The sequence below is a fragment of the Mauremys reevesii genome, linkage group 2 (assembly GCF_016161935.1).
Source record: "Mauremys reevesii isolate NIE-2019 linkage group 2, ASM1616193v1, whole genome shotgun sequence".
Classification (NCBI taxonomy): domain Eukaryota; kingdom Metazoa; phylum Chordata; order Testudines; family Geoemydidae; genus Mauremys; species Mauremys reevesii.
In genome coordinates this window covers 133,981,139-134,001,665 of record NC_052624.1, presented here as the reverse complement: position 1 = coordinate 134,001,665, position 20,527 = coordinate 133,981,139, and the positions used below count along the sequence as shown (strand labels likewise).

The following is a 20,527-nucleotide window of genomic DNA, read 5'->3' as shown; positions in this document are numbered from 1 at the left end:
GGGGTGGGGGCCGGTGTATGTGAGGAGGTGCCCACCCTTTTGGGGGGGGCAAGGGCGAGGTGCTGGGCTGGATCTCCTCAGCTGGGGGGGCACAGAGTGGGGGCTGTGGGCAAGGAGAGCAGGAGCTCCTTCCCCGTGGAACATGGGGTGGAGGGTTCAGGAGGAACAAGGCTCCAGGTCTGACCACGCCATGCCTCTGGGTGTGGGGGTTGGAGAAGGCTGTAAAATGAGCACTGTGCTTGTTGGCTCTGGGCAGGATGCAGGGGAGGCGGTGCTGGCCCGGGGGAACCTGGCAGGCTGGTGAATCGGAGAAGACCAGCTTCTGGAGGTGGGATGAGGCGTCTAAAAGTGTGTGGGGATGGGGAAGATACCAGGCTGGGATTCCAGGGGGGAAAGGGCATTTCCCAGCTGAGGGGAGGGGGTGCCCCTGCGGGGACATGCTCAGTGTAGGGGCGTCTGTGGGGGTGATTCAGTTAGGCTGACCCCTCTCCTGCCTCAGCCTGGAGGGATGCCCTGGTGGAAGCGGGGGCCCATGCTGACAGAGGGGGTGACCTGCGCCTATGGGGTCTCTCCTGCTCTGTGTTGTGATGGGGAGGTCCCTGGAAAACTGTTCTGGCCTCCAGCCAGCCAAGCTATTGCACAGCTGAACCGGGAGGGGGTGGACTGGTTAGCACAGAACGAAGTGGGGGAGGGTGACAGCTGTGTTAGGAATAGCTCAGCTGGGGGAGCCCTGAGCCAGGGGTCCCAGAGCACACGGAGCCCTCCAAGGGACAGGGAGGCGAATGGTGACACATGCCGGGGCAGGGCTGCTCCCTGCGGTCTCTGTGCAAGGGGAGGGTCTGTGCTGCATGTAACCATGGTGCTGTGGAGTGACCCCCATTGAGGGGTGGCTCGGAGGCTGGAGGGGGGTGTTCTATCCTTTCCCCAGGGCCGACACTCACCGCCCGTAAGGGCAGGGCATCTGCAGGAGGATGCTGACCGCAGCCTTGTTGTGCTGTCTGGCCAGCAGGTGCAGGATGTCTCTCGTTCCGTCACTCAGCCGCCCCCCCACCCCCACCCTGGGGTGGGCTCAGTGTGGAGGAAAGAGCCGTGTGCAGATCCTGCACCTGTGGAGGCAAAGCAGGGGCAGAGACCCTACCCCCGCTGTGGGTGTCTGGCAGACAAGCGCTAGGAGGAGCTGGGCAGGCTCAGAAACAAGTCAGCGGTTACATCGCCCGGAGGAGACCATGGATAAACTCTCCTAGCGAGTGACTGAGCTGAGGGGGGTTTGGTACCTTGAAACCCCCACCCCAATCCCGCTGCCCAGTGACACCCCCACCCCCCAGATATCCCGGCTGTACTTCCCCTTGTGACAGCACACCTGGGCTGCTTCAGCACCAGAGTGGGATCTAAGCATCCGGGATGCATTTCCGTCCTCAACATCAATCCGTGTCCACTGGGCAAAGAGTCAGTGGACACGGGGGACCCCACTGTGGGCTCTGTTCCCCCAGCTGTGGGATGAGTCTAGAGACAGGGCACATTTCCCAGGGAGTGAGCCGGGCAAGCCAGACCCCTGGGATCAAAGCCTGCAAACCATTACAGGGCCATGCCCAGCGGCCACCCTGCACACAGGGGATGGATGGGCCCATTGATCAATGATGGTGAGAAGGGACGTCTCCCCTCCACATCTTCCCTTGTGCCCCAGAATTTCTAGCAACGGGGCAAGATGGAGCTGCCCAAGATGTCCAATACCCGTCCATTCCTTGGCCCTGTACCTCTGATTCTTTCAGCACCGCCTCCGTGACGCCCGCCAGCTGGTGAGCACACTCCCCTTTCTCCAGCAGGCCCACCAGCAGGGTGAAGCTGAAGGGCGTGAGGTCACACGACGGCAGGTGCTTTGCGATGAGCTGCAGGGAAAGGCACAGGCCGATTGTGAGCAGTGAGCCCCGGCCCGAGGAGGTTGGTTTGCTCTTTGGGGAATGGGGACAGAGACACAGGCCTGTGCCCAGGGCTACGTGAGTGGGCATTGGAGCCCATACCCAGGAATTTCCATCTGCCGGCTCCTCATCGAGGGAAGGAGACAATAACACCCCTTTCCCATGGGTGTGTCTGTCTCTCCAGCCACAGTCTCCTTTACTCACTATAGCAACATGGGCAGGGCTCTCTCTGCAGCTAGCATCCTTCTGAGTCTTGCTCAGCACGGTCGCCACTGCCCCTGTCTTGGTGTGCACGGCGGCTGCACAAGAAACCAGCAGAGCTCAGGCAAAGCTCTCGGGGCCGGATTCTTCCCCCTCCCCATCGAGCCAGGTCAGAGGTGCCAAAGAGCCAGACTCCAGCCGCAGCTGGGAACGCCCAGCTAGGGTGAGCTCTCAGCTGGCTCCTGGGCCAACTGCCCACCCTTCTCCCTGCTGTAGAAGGTGTGTTGGGGCTGGGGTGGGATCAGGGGAAGTCCCAGATGGGCCCAGACCCCTGGTGAAGGGCAGATGCCAGGTCAGCCTGGTAGGTACCAACCCACTTCTGCTCTGTGTCCCTTTGATCAGAGATGGGATGAAGTTGCCACGTTCTCTCTGTAGCCCTGCTTGCTAGGTAATGGCCGGGGTTGTCAGGGCATGGGTTGGGGTGAGCCCAGCTCTGTCTGTATCACCCCCGCCCCACCCCGTGAGTGCTGTGGGGGGCAGCAGGGTCTGTGCTGCTCACCTCGGTGATGGCTCTGAGGCGATAAAACATGAAGATCTGGGCCCGGGCTCTCACAGCTCGGCTCCTCTCCTGGGCCCGGGGAGAGCAGATCCACTGCTGCAAGTGCTGGAGAGCAGGGAGAAAGCCGTGTGAGCGGCAGCAATGCCGGGGCGACTCCCAGAACCTGCTTCCCGCCCCAGCAGGGAGAGGACATGGAGCATTTAACCTCCTCTCCTCTGCTTTCAGACACTGGAACTCAGCTCTCCTCTCCTGTCTGGGGGGCGTTGGGACAGGTCTGAGGGTCTTGGGCTCAGCGCTTTGAGGATTCTCCCCATTGATCCTGTGGGTTCTCGGGGCTGTTTCCTTCAGGGGCACAGGGGCACCACCCCAAATTTAGGAGGCCAAAATGACACGCCCTGGAGCAGGACTAGGATTGTCTTGCTGGCCCCTAGGGAGTAGGTGGAGCTGCTTGTGCTAGAGCAGCGGTGGCCAATCACCTGCCCTGGACAGGCTGGGGGCCAGTCTGGGGGATAACTCCACCTGGGTCCTGGCGCTGTGCTTCTAGCTCCTCTGCTTCCTGGAGATGAAGCCCCAGAGCCGCCTTGCCCGGCTCCCGCCGTGCCCTGGGTCACCTCCATATTGACCCAGAAGGTGTTTTCCTCCTCCAGAACGCCAGGTACTTGCACCGCTTGGCCTGGCCACAAGCTGCTTCCCCGCCAGCGGGGACAGAGGGGCGGCTCTCCTCCTGGGGAAGCCAGCAGCTGCTTCCCACTGGCTCTGGAGCCACGTCTGCAGCCTTCTTCCCCAGCATCTGACAGAGCCTCTCCATCCTGGAACTGAGTGGGCACCAGCCATGAGTCTGAAGAAAAGGCTGCCTCTCACTAACGGGCCTGCCTGCTCTGCCCCCAGCTTCCTCCCACTGGGGCAGCACCCCCTTGCTGCACGCCCCACCATGGGGCACAGGGACGGCAATCTACACACACTGCCAGCAGCTCACAGCACAGGCTGCTCCCAAACCCCCACTGAGGCACTGTGACACCGGGGGAGTCTCATCCTTTCAGAGCAGTGGGGTTTTCAGTCCCCCCGCACACCCCAGATCACAGGCCCTCCCAGGCTAGAGAAAGAACAGAACCTGGGAAGGCGCGTGAGCTTGCCCTGGGATCTCATTCGCAGCTAAATGTCACAAGGTCCCAATTTATGAGGCATGAGTCCCCCTCAGTTCCCACTGATTGGGGTTGTGGGTGTTCAGCAGCTGGCAGGGTCTGACCCCCCAGAGACTCTCAGCCTGGGGAACAGTCTCCTACAAGGGAAGGGCTGGGAGCCCTATTGCTGGGCTATTTCCACCATGCTGGAGGTGGCTCTGGAGAACACCCTGCAAATAATACACTGCCTAGGCCCAGAGTGAAGGGCTGCAGGAGGCTTTGTTAATGAATCTAGGCTCACTTAGAGGAGATCCCCTGCCCCCATTTCTGCCCCTCCCCAAGCAGAACAGGGAAGCATATGAGGAAATGCTCCATGCCACTCACTAGCTCTAGATGGCGCAGTGCTGGGTGGCAGATGCTCAGCGTTGGTCTGGCCCTGGCCCTCTTCCTTGCTCTCCCGCACCAAGTGGGGTTGGAAAGGGAGCTGCACAATGCCCTGCTAAAGGATAGATAAACTCAGGCAAGCAGCCGGGGTCCAGATCACTGACATACCGCGGGCAGGACACCTCCCGTCTCAAGGTCTCCTAGCACCTCACACACATTCCTGAAGCCTAATAAGCCAAGGCCTATAGGGGAGAGACTCCAACCCCACTGACAGAAGAATGTGGCCTGGGCAGTGACAGTGACAGAGGCAGGGATGGAGCTGAGGAGGCCTGTGTCCAGTGTCCAGGACCCTGCACTGATCACTAGAGGAACATTCCTTTCCAGAGATGGCAATTGCAAGCAGGACACTATTCCCAGTCTCTCTGGCGCCGAGAGGGAGTGTGACCTGCTGGAGCTGCTGAGGCAGGGGATTGGGAGTCAGGACTCCTGGCTTTCATGGGCAGTTTTCCTATTGAGTTATGGGACCTTGGGCAAGCCATTTCCCCTCTCTGTGTTTCAGTCCCCAGCAGTAAAATGAGGCTCTAATACTTACTCACTATTGTAAAGCACTGTGAGATTTACCCAGGAAAAGCCGCTCTGTGAGTGCTGTGCTGCACTGGGACATTAATGGTCAGTCCCAAATTCCTAGAGTTTAGATCTAGGCTTTCAGTCCAGTACAGAGTGAGGAGCCCAGCCCTAGACCTTGGATTGTGGCTCAGCCCTTCCTGGGGTGGGAAATGAGCCAGGAGGCTTTTCCATCTCTAGCCGGGTGGATTAACAATAGAGGATTTTTAAAATAGGAACTGGGTTTTTTTAAATTAAACTCACCACAGCTTTTTCATTAAAAATAAACCTGCTTAAAATTCAATTTGAATTGATAACCTACGTTAAGGCCCAAATTTATTATAATCTCTTAAAATAATTTCAAGAGAATAGAAAAAAACCCATATTAGGTAGTCCATGTTTACTGTCAAGTTTTAAGGACAGTCAGACTACTTGAAGCACCTGAAACCAGAGTTAGTGGAAGTGCTAGAACAGCTTTAGACAGCAGGAACCCTTCCTCTGCAAGTGCAGGAGGAATATTTTCATCTTTTCGGTTTCTTCATCTAGTTCAATTCAATGACTAGCAGGGGCGGCTCTAGCCATTTCACCGCCCCAAGCATGGCGTCTGCCGGTCGCGGGTCCAGCGGCTCCGGTGGACCTCCCGCAGGCATGCCTGCGGATGTTCCACCGAAGCCGTGGCACCAGCGGACCCTCCGCAAGCACGTCTGCGGGAGGTCCACCGGAGCCGCCTGCCGCCCTCCCGGTGACCGGCAGAGCGCCCCCCGCGGTGTGCCGCCCCAAGCACGCGCTTGGCGTGCTGGGGCCTGGAGCTGCCCCGATGACTAGTTAATTGAATTGAAGAAACACATTGGGAGTGGACCAGAATGTATCAATTCAGTTCACTAACTACAGATAGTATTTCCTTTCTTTTAGAAATAAGGTAGTTTTAAATGCAAAACATTTTTGATGAATGTTTTTCTTATGCTTCTCTTTCTGGCTTGGCCACAGCATTGCTGTGTAACCACCTCTTGCTCTTTACCTCTGTTTCACCATCTCTGTTTGGGATAGAGACACTTTTCTAACTCCTAGCAGTAGTGGGATTTGAGTCGGTCATAAGTGTTAGACACCTTTGAGCTCCAAAGGACAATGGGTGATTTATCAAGAATCCCTGGTGACTTCCTGCTTCTCCCCCATCCAGAGCCAATATGACATCTTTGGGTTTGGAAATTCTCAGTACCCCCTCAATCGTCTACTGCCTTCAATTGTTCTTTAGATTTGGAGCCTTGGATGCTAGCAGGACTGGAATTTGTTACTGGGTTCCTGGCTGTTCCTAGTCAATGAGGGTCTCAGTCTGGCCTCCCAATCCCAGAAGTAGACATCCTGGTGGATTGAGTTACACCATTGATTTTAATCATGTTTTGCATTTGTACTTTTTAGTTATTTTCCTAATGATAGGTTGATTCTCATTAGTACAGTATATCTATGCACATTTATTTAAGCAGTTATATGGCTTAATTTACATTTCTTGTATCTAATTTTTACATTTTTATTATGTTGGAAAATGGCAAATGATGCATTTATTTCCTAGACGATGATGGATTTTTTACTTGTGATTTGTCTATGCCCTGTTTTGATGGAAATTCAAGTGCTCTTAAAATGCACAAAAACAGCATTTTCAATTTCTTTATTAATTGAATAAAACTACCTTCAGTGTGCTGGATTTATTGAAACATATTTTTCATTTAAAACTAACTGATTTAAGGACGTATCTGCAGATAGTGAAATGAACTGATTGTATCTCGTCATCGTGTCTGTCAGATTTTAGAACTAATAGATCTGATCCCCTTACGTTTAGTGTTTATTTATAGACTGGAAGAGGAAAACAAGCTTTCCTTCTTTTTCCACTCCCAGTCAGTTTCTGAAATTTGAATGAAATTGTTACTGAACTCAACTAACTGAATCAACTGAAATGAAGAAAATAGTCTCTCTGTGCCTGCAGAAGAGGCTGCTGCTGTCAAAAGCTGGTTTACCATTTCAGCAAACTCTGGTTCCAGCCAAAGACTGCCATGCGTTCAGTGGTTTGATTTCCATTAAAACTTGGCAGCACACATGGACATGGTTCTACCTCTGAACCAGTAGCAATTGCACTGGATAATGCCGCAAAACCTAAATTTTATTGTCAAATCATCTGAGTCATTCCTCTTCTGCTCTTCTTGTTTTCTAAGTTTCAGATCAACAAAATCTTCCCCTTGACAGACACTGCCCATGTGACGCTACAGGCAGAGTAGCCTGAGCAGTAACATTGTGACGTCCGAGGTAATTCAGCCACTCATCACTCACTTACTCCAATAACCCTGACCTTAAATGCTAACCCTATGGCCAGCTTGGTCATCTCTCCTACTGAAACCTGCAGGATCATTTGCTGATTCCTTTTAACCAATAAGGTTGAATTATGCAAATCACCTGCACAGAATTAGCATTGACTGGCTGAGTTAACTCTGATGTCACAATGTGCCTGTACCTGCAGCACCAAGTAAATGGGCACAGTGTGGAGATCAAGCTTTCCTGGTGGTGGGGGTGGGGGTGTGGTTTCCATTTGTCACTAAAATCAACAAGGTTTTTTCCACTGATGCCTAGAAATTCCCTGCAATTTTGGAATCAATCGGATGCAGTCTTCAAAAATGATTGCATTACAGACAGACAAAGAAATGCCATTGAATTGAGTGTTAGGCCTCACTGCACTCAGCCAACAATGACTTGTGTCTCATCCCTTTTAATTCAGTAATAACTCCCAGCTCACCCAATCAGCGTGGAGACGCTCAGGGACTGGAGGCTGAGCATTCTCAACAGATGGCCAAAAGACAGCACTAGTCACAACAGGAGATCATTCTGGTGGAGATCTCTGTCAGCGCACTATTCCAGCCCCACCTCTTTGTGAGGGCTTCCTACAATGACAGCTGGAGAACAGCCCCACCCTCCTCAGGAAAAAGAGCAGCAGAGAGAAATGGAACAAGAGAAGAGAAAAGACAAAAAGCAGGGAGGAAAAGAGAAGCAAAAATGGACAAATTACAAATGCCTCAGTGAGTCATAGATCTCAAGGCCAGAAAGATCCACTCTGACCATCTAGTCTGTATAACGTGGGCCATAGAACTCCCTGCCAAATAATTCCTGTTTGAATTAGAGCACATCTTTTAGAAAAACAGCCAATCTTGATTTAAAAAATGCTAATTGTGGAGGATCCATTACAACTCTGGGTTAATTGCTCCAAACCCTGACTGTTCAAAATGTTTGCCTTATTCCAGTCTGAATTTGTCTAGCTTCAATTCACAGCCATTGGATCTTATTATATCTTTGTCTGCTCAAGTGAAGAGCCCATTAGCAAGTATTTGTTCCCTTATGCTCATCTGTTAACCTTCTCTTTATTAAGCTAAATAGATTGCGCTCCTTGAACCTATCTTTATAAGGCATGTTTTCTAATCCTTTAATCATTCTTGTGGCTCTTCTCTCAACCCTTTCAAATTTATCAGCATCTCTCTCAAATTGTGGACACCAGAACTGGACACAATATTCCAGTAGTGGTCACCCCAGTGCCAGGTAGAGAGATATAGAACCTCTCTACTTTTACCTGTGATTCTGCTAGGTATGGGTCCTAAGATCGCATTTGCCCTTTTGGCCAAAGTGTCTCAGTGGGAGCTCATAGTCAGCTGATTATCTACCATGACCCTAAGTCTTTTTCAGGGTCACTAGTTCCCAGGATAGAATCCCCCTCTTGTACACATAGCCTATATTTTTTTTCCTAAAGGGAAACTTTACATTTGGAAATACTAAAATTTATATTATTTGCTTGTGCTCAGGTAACAAAGCAATCCAGATGGCTCTGTAACAGTAACATGTCCTCTTCATTATTTACCACTCCCCCAATCTTTCTGTCATTGGCAGATTTTACAGTGATGATTGTATATTTGTTTCCAAGTCACTGATCAAAATGTTAGCGTACATCCAAGAACCGATCCCTGCAGGATCCTGCTAGAAAGGCACCCATTCAATAATGATTCCTTATTTACAATTACATTTTGAGAACTAGTAGGTAGCCAGTAACTAAGGGGCGGAGTTCTAGGTGGGACATTTTTCTGCCAACTTACCTTCTGTTTTACGAGCCTAGAGCTCGGCTGGCAACATATGGATCAGATTGAACAGGTTCCAGCCCTCACTGAGAATCTTACCTTCTACACAGGGAATGTCTGCTTTCTACAATATCAACACAGAAAGGAGAACACCCCCGAATAAGCTCCTCCTTAGCACATAGATGCATGACCACAAATCCTCTCTTAGTCCTCTAGGAGAGACAGTGAGAAGGAGGCTTCCTGCAGCAAGGCTACAGGGGTCTCCGAGGTTCCCCCTACCCTGCATCCCTGTCCTGCCTGGCTAAAGTTAAGGGTGCTGTGTGAGGTCACAGCCTCCTCACCACTTTTGCCCAATAGGCTAAGTTACTGCCAAAAGCCCTTGTGAAGTCACTGCCACACCCACCTCTGCCTTCCAGGGCTGACGTCTGCCCTGGGTCAGCCTGGTGGAATGTTTGAGCTGCTCTCCAGATCACCCCACATGCTCATTATTGATTCTAGGGGGAGCAAGCAGGTTACCCAGAGTCTGTTACTCACCCCACACTGAGTTTTTCATAGATTCATAGATTGTGAGGCCATTAGATCGCCTAATTAGGCCTCTATTTCACAAACCATGATATTTCACACCCTTATTCCCATATTAAGCCCAATAGCTTGTGTTTCACTAAAACACACCTTCCAGAAAGACAGCCAGGTGCTATGTGAGGCCATCAGGAAACAGAGAATCCACCTCTTCCCTTGGTAATTTGTTCCACTGGTTAATCTCCCTCCCTCCTAAATTAGGACTGGGTATTTGCTGTATTCAAATGTGTTTTGTTTGAATGGGAAGCCTTGTCTTCATCATTATTTACCACAACACCAATCCTTGTGCCACCTGCAGATGTTACCAGCTGTGATGTGATGTTGACTTCCAGATCGTTGGTGTAAATACTGAAGACACTTAGTGGCTGAGAGCCTGTTCACCCCCCAGGTACCACGCATCCACTCCCCCTCTGTAGAACAGGAAAAGGGCATCCAGCCCTACTCTCATATGGGGTCAAAAACACGATTAGCGGCAGGATTACCTGCGCCACCTCAGCCCCACATGCTAAGGATTTTCAGAAGATACTGCTAATCTCGGATAAGCAAAACAGCTAAGATGAGGTCAGCATGGGTGGATTTACTGAGCAGACAGATTCTAAGAGAAGTGGAAATTTCTCCCCTGCTCTAGTGAGATTCCCATAGAAAAAGTATCTGATCGTGGGGGTGACGGTAATGCAAGCCTTCAGCCCCTTGAATGGCAGGAATCAGAACTCTGGGAGTTAAGGGGAGTCTCTGTCCTGCTGGAGGGAGCAGTGATTGAGAGCAGAAAGGGCACTGGTATAATTGTATGAAAGACAATGACCTCTACCTGTGAAGGTGGCTGAAGCTTCTTGCGGGCAATAGAGTCCAGGATCCTTATACATGTCCTTTGGGGATGCTTTTCCTAGGAATAAAACCAACACAGCACAATGAGAACAATGTCTCAGTCTCAGGGCTGGGATCCAGGGATAAGGGATGCCCTCAGCCAGGCTGTGTACCAGGAACCTGATCTTTGTCCCAAACGCCACAATCGCCCAGATGAGAGAGTGGTTCCTACCTCTGTGAGGAGTGTGTGGTTTTCCATCTAAGCATCACTGAGAGCCAGCTCTTCCCGGTTTGACAGGATGAGGTCATTACTCCCCAAGCTGGGCCAGCTGCAGACTGCATTGATGTAGGCGGTAAAGACAGATCTCAGAGCCTGGAAGACAGAGAGGGGAGGAAGCCCCTGCTCATTTCCCATTCAGAGACCCCATTGAAGAAGGGCCAAGAAGGGAGGGAAGAATGAAGGGCAGGAAGTGAAGTTACCTCTGTGGGGAAGGCACTAGAGTAGACTCCAATCCAGTTCCCAGATCCACCCCACGTTTGTACGTGTGGCCTCGGAGAGGTCAATTTATTGCCTTCATTCCCTATCTGTAAAATGGGTTTAGTAGTGTCCTCCCCTACCCAGGAGGTGAGGGGAGGATAGTCCCATTATCTGCATGGGGCTTGGACACTCTGGGCATGGATTGTGCCAGAGTGAGGGAAGGGACCCAGAGTTTGTTCCACTACAGCCGGGGCAAAAGATGGGATCAGGAGGTCAAGGAAGGGGGATGGGACAGGTACTGCTGCCACAAACGGAGCTTAGGAATTCGATCAGTGCCAAGGGCTCAGTACCTCCCCTCAGCTAATAGTTTCCCTACTGAAAAGACTGGCCCTTCCTGTCATTGGCAGTCTGCATGCTATTGATGTCTTTCCTAGTGTCCTCCAGGTGGCCCCTTAGTTCTTCTTGAATGTGGTCAATTCATTGAACCAGGTCACTAGCCAGGAAGTTCGGAGAGGCCACTGGTAGTGTAGGATGAAATCAGGGGGAAATCTATAGTTAGCAAAAAAAAATAAAAAATATTTTTAAAAAAGGTGTCTTTGGCTTTGTGGTTTACAAATTTGGAACTGATCTGGCCTCTCAGCTGAAGGTACACAGTCACAGGGGGTGAAGCATGCCGTCTTCATCAGTTGATCTATGATAGTCAGTTCCACCATGTGGCCATTTGATTCAGGGAGTTCTGCAACGAAATCCATTTGCACTGGCTGCCCATGGCTGGGACAAAGACATGAGGTGCCAAGGTATTTGGTGTGTGGTGCCTTGGTGCAAGTGCAGAATTCGTGTGAGTCAACATATGTCTGAATTTCAACCCACATCTGGCACCACCAAACAAAGCAGGAGGTTAGACAGAGGTTATGAGGCACCCAAAGTGTCCTGCCAGGGAGCTGTCCTTGTTCGGATGTAGTACCTTCAACCGGGGACATCCTGGCAGAACATACAGGCGGCCCTCAGTAAATGTTATCGCATCCCACATGGATTGTTGTTTCTCATTCTCTGCTCCTGATTGTCCAGAGGGGTCCCCCATTCCCCGGCCACAGGTCATCACAGGAGACTGATTAAATTAGCATGGTTAGAGCTTGAGGTCTGGTAGTATTAATCACATTGTAGGGCTTGAGGAGGAAGGGCTGTTCCTCACTAGCTTTCTCCCTTCTTGGTTATATTCTGCATTAGGGCGTCGGCCTGGCCATTCTTAGTTCCCAGTCCGTAGTTAAGTAATCTTGAAATTGAAGCAGGAAAAGAATACGGTCTAGCTGAATTGTCCCTGATTCAATGCTTTGGCTTTTCACAATACTGGAGGCTTTTGTGATCAGTCCAAACTTGTGCTGGGTATCGAGTCCCCTTCAGCTACTGACATAAGTCTTCAAATGATGATTTTATCAGAACCCACTCATTGTCAAGGATCTCCTAGATTTGGTCTGTGGGGGTGAGCCTCCAGGAGTGTTATGCACAAGGTTGCAGCAGGTACTGGGAGCCATGCCTGAGCGAGCATGGCCCTAATTGTCATATTAGATGTGTCAACTTCCATGATGAATGCTTCAGTTGGATTGGTGTGCGCCAGAATAGGTGCAGCAGTGAAGGCAATTTTGAGCTGTTGAGGGCTTATTGGCCCTTGGGCAACCAAACAAATTTGACAGTCTTGTGGAGGAGAGCTACCATGGGGCGTCTTCGCTCTGAGAACCCTGGGCCGAAGCAGCAGTAAAACTGAGGAAACCTAGAAAGTGCTGCTCTTCTTGAGTACTTCAAGTTCCTCCTAGTAGTGAATGGCTTCCACCTTATTTGGTTTCAGAGTAGCAGCCGTGTTAGTCTGTATCCGCAAAAAAAAACAGGGGTACTTGTGGCACCTTAAAGACTAACAAATTTATTTAAGCGTGAGCTTTCGTGAGCTACAGCTCACTTCTTCGGATGCATAGAATTGGATCATTCTTAACTCCTTCTGGGAAGAGGATGTACCCCAAAATCTCCGTGGAGAGTTGGCTAGAGGTGCACTTTTCCAATTTTGTATAGAGACCATTCTGCCACAACCTCTTCGGGTTCTGATGTGGGCAGCGTGTACTGCTCTGGGCTCTCCAAAGAGAAAAGTATGTCATCTAAATAGATGAGAATGTAGTGATCCAGAATGTCCCCAAATACATCACTGACGAAGTGTTGCAAGGTCACAGGACCCTTAGTCAGTCCAAATGGCATTACCAGACAGTTAAAGTGTCCATAATGTGTTTTGAAATCTGTCTTGCATTTGTCCCCCACCCAAATGAATGTTAGATTGTAAATCCTTGAAGGTCTAGTTTGATGAATACCCGTGCAGGTTTCATGTGATCCAACAATTCTGGGATTAAGATTAGGGGGTACTAGTTCCAAACTCTCACTTTGTTCAGGGGCTGGTAATCTACACGTAGGCGTAGAGTCCCACCTTTCTTCTTCCCAAAAAGGGCCAGGGAACCTGTGGGAAAATGCTTAGTAGCAAATAAACCCTTTGGACTGGTTTTCATGGCTGTACACAGGGAGAGCCACTAGTTCTGGTTTGGCCATTGCGTAAATATGGCCAAAGGCAACTTTCGCCCAAGGCTGTAGGTCAATAGGGCAGTCACAGTCTCGGTGCAGAGGCAATGTGTCCTCCTTTCTTTTAAAGATGTCCACAAAATCCTGGTATTTATCGGGAATGTTGGGTGTCAGAGCCAATAAAGGAGGAGTAGGTCTAGGGACGGAGGCTGGTTAAGGAAACCCCTACATTTTCAGTCATCTCCATTGAACCACTCCGGTAGGGGGATCACAGGGCTAGTCTCACGCACCGAGGCCATGGTTCACACCTGGTGTGACATGTCTCCTTTTGAATATGGGCCACTTACTTCCGGAAAACTCGCTTTTCTGCAAACAGTTGCACCACCTGATGTCAAATGCCACGTCTGATAATTAGGTCTAGTGGTTAGAGCGTATGTCACAGCTAGGTGTAGGATTGCGCCTAGGCTAAGAGTGGTACTAGAATCAAGGTCCAGGGATGCGACAGGATCAAAACCGAGACCAGAGTCCAAGACAAACCAGAATCAGAGCCAGAGCCCAGATACAGGCAGAAGTTTGAAGCCAGGCAGTCAGAGTCCGTGGACTTGGGGAGGCTCAGGAGGAGGAGGCAAGGTTGTAGTGGGTCGGTGGTGGGGCTGGAGTGAGGCTAGAGCAGGGCAAAGATAATATGAGCCGGAGTTGGTAGCTAACATCAAGAACCGAGAGTTACAGCTAGGTCAGCAGCGAGAGACTGGTCTGAGTGTCAAGCTGTGACAAAGTAGGACTGTTCTTGGTGTTTCCTCTGAATACTGTGTGGGTGCCTCAGTTTTGGGCTGACACTCTGTCTCCTGGCAACTAATGGCCTGGGCCCTTCCCCGCTGCAAGGGGATGCTAAAGGTGTGGGAGAACAAAGAGGTCAGATGACGTCCTGGCCTGGGAAAGGAGGCTGAGGGGAGAGATGATTGCTCTTTATAAATGTATCAGAGGGATAAATATCAGGGAGGGAGAGGAATTATTTAAGCTCAGTACCAATGTGGACACAAGAATAACTGGATATAAACTGGACAGTAGGAAGTTTAAATTTGAAATTAGAAGAAGGTTTCTAACCGTTAGAGGAGTGAAGTTCTGAAACAGCCTTCCAAGGGGAGCAGTGGGGGCAAAAGACATATCTGGCTTCAAGACTAAGCTTGATAAGTTTATGGAGGGGATGGTATGATGGGATAGCCTAATTTTGGCAATTAATTGATCTTTGATTATTAGCAGGTAAATATGCCCAATGGTCTGTGATGGGATGTTAGATGGGATGGGATCTGAGTTACTACAGAGAATTCTTTCCTGGGTGCTGGCTGGTGAGTCTTGCGCACATGCTCAGGGTTTAACTGATCACCATATTTGGGGTTAGGAAGGAATTTTCCTCCAGGGCAGATTGGCAGAGGCCCTGGAGGTTTTCCCCTTCCTCAGCAGCGTGGGGCACAGGTCACTTGCTGGAGGATTCTCTGCACCTTGAGCTCTTTAACCACGATTTGAGGACTTCAGTAACTCAGACATAGGTTAGGAGTTTGTTACAGGAGTGGGTGGGTGAGAGTTTGTGGCCTGCATTGTGCAGGAGGTCAGACTAGATGACCATAATTGTCCCTTCTGACTTTGTCTATGACTTCTATGAATTCTATGAAAGGAACTCAGCAGAGAAGGAGGGGCTGGAGGGGGTTTCAGTTGGGAGCTGGCTGGGGATGGGAAGTGAGGGCAGACGGGGTTGTCTGGCTCACTGGGCCCCCGGATGGACCCGGCTGAGGGGTCCCATTCTCTGTACCTACAAGCTCTGTTTTAGACCGTGTTCCTGTCATCTAATAAACCTCTGTTTTAGTGATTGGCTAATAGTCAAGTCTGACTGCGAAGTGGGGGTGCATGCAGAACCCTCTGGCTTCCCCAGGACCCCGCCAGGGCAGACTGGCTGTGGGAAGCACACGGAGGGGCTTATGCTGAATGCTCCAATCTCAGACCCAGGAAGATGAAGCCGTGTAAGCTTCTTGCCCTGAAGACAGTCTCCTCCAGGGGAGAGGAGGCTCCCCAAAGTCCTGACTGGCTTTGTGGGGAGCAGTTCCAGAGTATGAGTGATGTGTCCTCTTCATTATTTACCACTCCCCCAAGCTTTCTGTCATTGGAAGATTTTACAGTGATGACTGTGTATTTGCTTACAAGTCACTGATCAAAATGTTAGTGTAGATCCAAGAATCAATCCCTGCAGGACCCTACTAGAAAGACACCCACTCGACAATGATTCCTTATTTACAATTACGTTTTGAGACCTAGTAGGTAGCCAGTTACTAAGGGGTGGAGTCCGAGGTGGGACATTTTTCTGCCAACTTACCTTCTGTTTTACGAGCCTAGAGCTCGGCTGGCAACATATGGATCAGATTGAACAGGTTCCAGCCCTCACTGAGAATCTTACCTTCTACCCAGGGAATGTCTGCTTTCTACAAAATCAACATAGAAAGGAGAACACTCCCAAATAAGCTCCTCCTTAGCACTCAGGTGCGTGACCACAAATCCTCCTTTAGTCCTCTAGGAGAGACCGCGAGAAGCAGGCTTCCTGCAGCAAGGCTACAGGGGTCTCCGAGGTTCCCCCTACCCTGCATCCCTGTCCTGCCTGCCTGAGGTTAAGGGTGCTGTGTGAGGTCACAGCCTCCTCACCACCTTTGCCCAATAGGCTAAGTTCCTGCCAAAGGCCCTTGTGAAGTCACTGCCACACCCACCTCTGCCTTGCAGGGCTGATGTCTGCTCTCTTGGGTGAAAGCTTCACCCACCAGCACGAGGCTTCTCAAAGAAGCAGATCTCACCAGTGAGTCCTGGGCTTGCAGGCAGAAGGGGGAGAGAACAATGAGGAAACAGCTACAGGCAATAGAGAGCTGAGACACAAGGCTACAGGACGAGTCTCTACAAGGGAGCTGCTGTCCTAGGCTGGATTGTTCTCACGGCCTAAGGGAAAGGACCTGGCTTGCCGAGTGGAACATCTTTGCATTCCCTAGGGGACCATCTCTGGAGATGGATGCAAGGAATGGGCTGATTTCCAGAGGTGCTGAGCACTTGCAGTTCCCAGAGCTGTCAATGGGTCCTGGGGCTGCTCAGCTCCCCTGACAATCAGGTTGTAATTGTCTGATCTGGGACAGGAATCTGCTGCTCTCTGGAGCTGGCTGGGCTCTCCCTAACAAAGTGTCCGTTCTCCAAGGAGAACATTCAGTTCAACCAAACTAGCATCCCCTCTCCTTTTCGCTGGGACGCGCATCTGGGCATTGTAACAAGCGTGGGACTGAACGTCGGCCTCAAACTTCCCATGGCAAGAAAACAACCTAGAGTTATCTCAAAAATCCCCCTTCAGCACCAGAGCCTGTCAACCAGGCTAGGGGCCTGAATCCCTCCATGCGCCTTTTGTGCCCAGCTACACCATCGACTGCACTGTGTGGGGAAACAGGCCTTAAATCTTTATCTTCTGATCCCTGAGTGCGGCACAAGCCTAGAGGTACCAAACAGGGTACAGTCGTCTCTGGGACAAGAGCACCAAGTGATGCTCAGCTACACTCTAACAAGGCCCAGGTGGGAGTCCTTCCATTAGCTTCCATGGGCCTGGAATCAGAGAAGAAGCTAATCGAGATGGGGGAGTCACAGAGAATGGTGCTGTTCCCATGTCTCCGGTCCCTCCTGGGGCAAAGGGCCAGCCCTCGGAGCTGAGTTTATGCAAAGACTTAGCTCTGTGCTGCTGTGCACAGCCCAGGTAGGTGACGCGTGGGCAGTCAGGGGAGGGTATTGACTTACGTGTGGGCTCAGAAAATAGTGTTGCCACATGGGAGACAGGATCTTGCAGTCTGTGCTCTCTAGGGGCTTGTCTACACTACAGGACTATTTCGAATCTACTTAAGTCGAATTTGTGGATTCGACCTTAATAAGTCGAATTTGTGTATCCATACTAAATACACAAATTCGAACTTCTGAGTCCACATTCACGGGGCCAGCTTCGACTTTGGAAGTGGTGCACTGTGGGAAGCTATCCCACAGTTCCCGCACTCCCCGCTGCCCATTGGAATTGTGGGATTTCCCCCCAATGCATGCTGGGGGGAAAAATGTGTCGTCATTGAACCGTCAATCCCGCCCTCCCTGTCTTCCTTGAAAGCGCCGGCGGGAAATCTGTTCGCGCCCTTGTCTGGTCGGTTACAGCGCGGACGCCACAGCACTGCGAGCATGGAGCCCGCTGCGATCATCGCTGCACTTATGGCCGTTTTCAACTCCTCGCACGTTATCGTCCACCTCTTCCACAGTCAGATGCTGAGAAACCGAGCGAGGAGGCTCCGGCAGCACGGTGAGGAGAGTGGTGCAGACCTCTCAGAAAGCAGGGTACGCCGGGCAGTGGAGATCATGGTGGCAATGGGTCAAGTTCATGGTGTGGAACGGCGATTCTGGGCCCGGGAAACAAGCACAGACTGGTGGGTCCGCATAGTGCTGCAGGTCTGGGATGACACAGAGTGGCTGCGAAACTTCAGGATGCGTAAGGGCACTTTCCTTGAACTGTGTGACTTGCTGTCCCCTGCCCTGAAGCGCCAGGACACAAGGATGCGAGCAGCCCTGACTGTGCAGAAGCGAGTGACCATAGCCCTCTGGAAACTTGCCACGCCAGACAGCTACCGGTCAGTAGCGAACCACTTTGGCATGGGCAAATCTACCGTGGGGATTGCTGTCATTCAAGTAGCCCACGCAATCGTTGAGCAACTGCTCTCAAAGGTAGTGACTGTCGAAAATGTCCAGGTCATCATAGATGGCTTCGCCGCGATGGGATTCCCAAACTGCGGTGGGGCTATAGATGGGACTCACATCCCTATCCTGGCACCAGCCCACCAGGCCAGCGAGTACATTAACCGAAAGGGCTACTTTTCAATGGTGCTGCAAGCTGTGGTGGACCATAGGGGACGTTTTACCAACATCAACGTCGGGTGGGCGGGCAAGGTTCATGATGCGCGTGTGTTCAGGAACTCTGGTCTGTTTAGACGCCTCCAGGCAGGCACTTTCTTCCCGGACCACAAAATAACGGTTGGGGATGTGCAGATGCCTACAGTGATCCTCGGGGACCCGGCCTACCCGCTAATGCCCTGGCTCATGAAGCCCTATACAGGCGCCTTGGACACTGAAAAGGAACTCTTCAACTACCGGCTGAGCAAGTGCAGAATGGTGGTGGAGTGTGCTTTCGGACGTCTCAAGGGAGATGGCGGACCTTACTGACTCGCTCGGACATCAGCGAAAGAATATCCCGTAGTTATTGCTGCTTGCTGTGTGCTCCACAATCTCTGTGAGAGCAAGGGCGAGACCTTTTTGGCCGCTTGGGAGGTTGAGGCAAATCGCCTGGCTGCTGTTTACGATCAGCCAGACACCCGTGCTGAGAGAATATCCCAGCGGGAAGCGATATGCATCAGGGAGGCTTTGAAAGCGAGTTTCCTCGCAGAGCAGGGTAACCTGTGACTGTCCACTTGATTTTAAGAGAGCCTGATCATAAACCAAGTTTCCCCCACTTCCCAAGGACGTTTTAAAACTAAGGACATGTTTTAGTAATTAATAATAAATCTTTCGTTGACTTTGCATTTCTGTTTCTTCGTTGAAACATGGAAGCATTCTGTGCTGGTTAAGGTGTGCACTGATGGGTGGGTTTGCAGGAAGGGCGAGGGGTGCCGTCTTTGGATAGGGGTTAACATGACGGCTGTGGGTTTGGGCGTTGGAAGGGGTGAGGGGGGTGGGGGAAGGGTGAGTATCTGCCCCTGGATGAGGTCTCTTTTTGGGGCTCAGGGCACCGGGGAGGATCGTGACTACGGTCCAAGTGCATGTGAAGGGAAGCCTGCCTTTACATTCGGGGATGGCAGGCACCAGGACCCTGCACAAGCATACACATCAAGGAAAGACCCGGGGCAGCATACACCACACAGACTGTCCCTGGTGCCTAGTGACTGCAGTCTGTGTGTGCCCTGCAGTTGACCCTGCAGCCAAGTCTGTAGCATGGCACTGTGGGCTATGCACTGACATTACAATTCCCCCCCCACACACACACACAGAACAACAGAAAGTCTTCTGACACCAGAAACGTGACGGAAACAGTCAGTAACACCAAACCGCCTTTAATAATGTAGTACACAGTGGGGGGTTTGAACTTGGAGTTGGGACTGGTTGATGCTGTAAGGAAAGAGCTTGTACAAATTTACAGCGCGACAGTTGTCTCGAACATTATCGGTGTGCTGCGGTGCAGGGACAGTTCTCACGGCCCCTACCGCCCCTCCGTCTTGTCACTTTGGGTGAGGGGGGGACAGGACTTCTTGGCGTTGGAGGGCGGTTGCAGATGCACTGCAGGGGGGCTCTCTCCTCCTGACTGCGGTCTTGCAGAACATCTACAAGGCGCCGGAGCGTGTCCGTTTGCTCCCTCATTAGACCAAGCAGCGTTTGAGTCGCCTGCTGGTCTTCCTGCCGCCACCTATCCTCCCGTTCCAGGTGTGTGCGATGCTGCTGACACAGGCTCTCCCTCCACTGTCTCTGCTCTGCCGCCTCTGCTCTGGAGCTGGCCATCAGTTCCTGGAACATGTCGTCCCTTGTCTTTTTCTTTCGGCGTCTAATCTGAGCCAGCCTCTGCGAGGGGGATGGTGGGGCAGTCCGGGAAGGAGCCAAAGCTGTGTGATGTGAAAAAGTAGGTGATTTCCTTGAACAAATACATGTTTGCCAACAGTAAACACAGTCTAGTCAGTTTCAGTTAAGAAGACCAAACAGGGAACCAAGTCTCAGGAGATCTCGGAACTAGTCCGAGATTTCGGAATACGCTCTCATTGGCGGCGCGATTGCACTGGATAGTGCACAAGCGAGGAGAGACAGCTGCATCCCTCTTGGACAAAGTCCTGGTAAGCCTTACAGTACAGAGTGCTTATCAGTTAGTGCTTAGCTGTGCTCTCCTGCTGGAGGCAATGTGCAAAGCAGAAAAGATGAGCGTTATGCGGCACCTCCCGCCAGTGAACGGGAAAGACCCCTGTATGCTTTTCCTCTGTGGCCTGCAACACGTGGCTGTTAAGCGAGGGTCATTCTTATGCAAAGTAAAACTCTGTTAAGCGAGGGTCATTCTTATGCAAAGTAAAAGTCTACCATGCACAATAGTAACAGTACACTAATTCCACTAATTAGATGCAGCACTTCCACAACGACATCACCCTGAGGCG

The 20,527-nt window shown here is 51.2% G+C and overlaps 1 protein-coding gene across 2 annotated transcripts in view; it reads right to left on the bottom strand.

The window, feature by feature from the left end:
* Window positions 1-15,959, bottom strand: part of LOC120396366 — a 115,536-nt gene extending 99,577 nt beyond the window's left edge. Inside the window, exons 1-3 of one of the 2 annotated variants that reach the window (XM_039521158.1) lie at window positions 15,667-15,959; window positions 10,503-10,643; window positions 10,275-10,349 (exon numbers count right to left, since the gene is read on the bottom strand). The gene's annotated coding sequence lies outside the window, so the exon portion shown is untranslated. The remainder of the gene's footprint in view (window positions 1-10,274; window positions 10,350-10,502; window positions 10,644-15,666) is intronic. The other variant, XM_039521159.1, reaches the window with a different exon arrangement.
* Window positions 15,960-20,527: the final 4,568 nt, after the last annotated feature.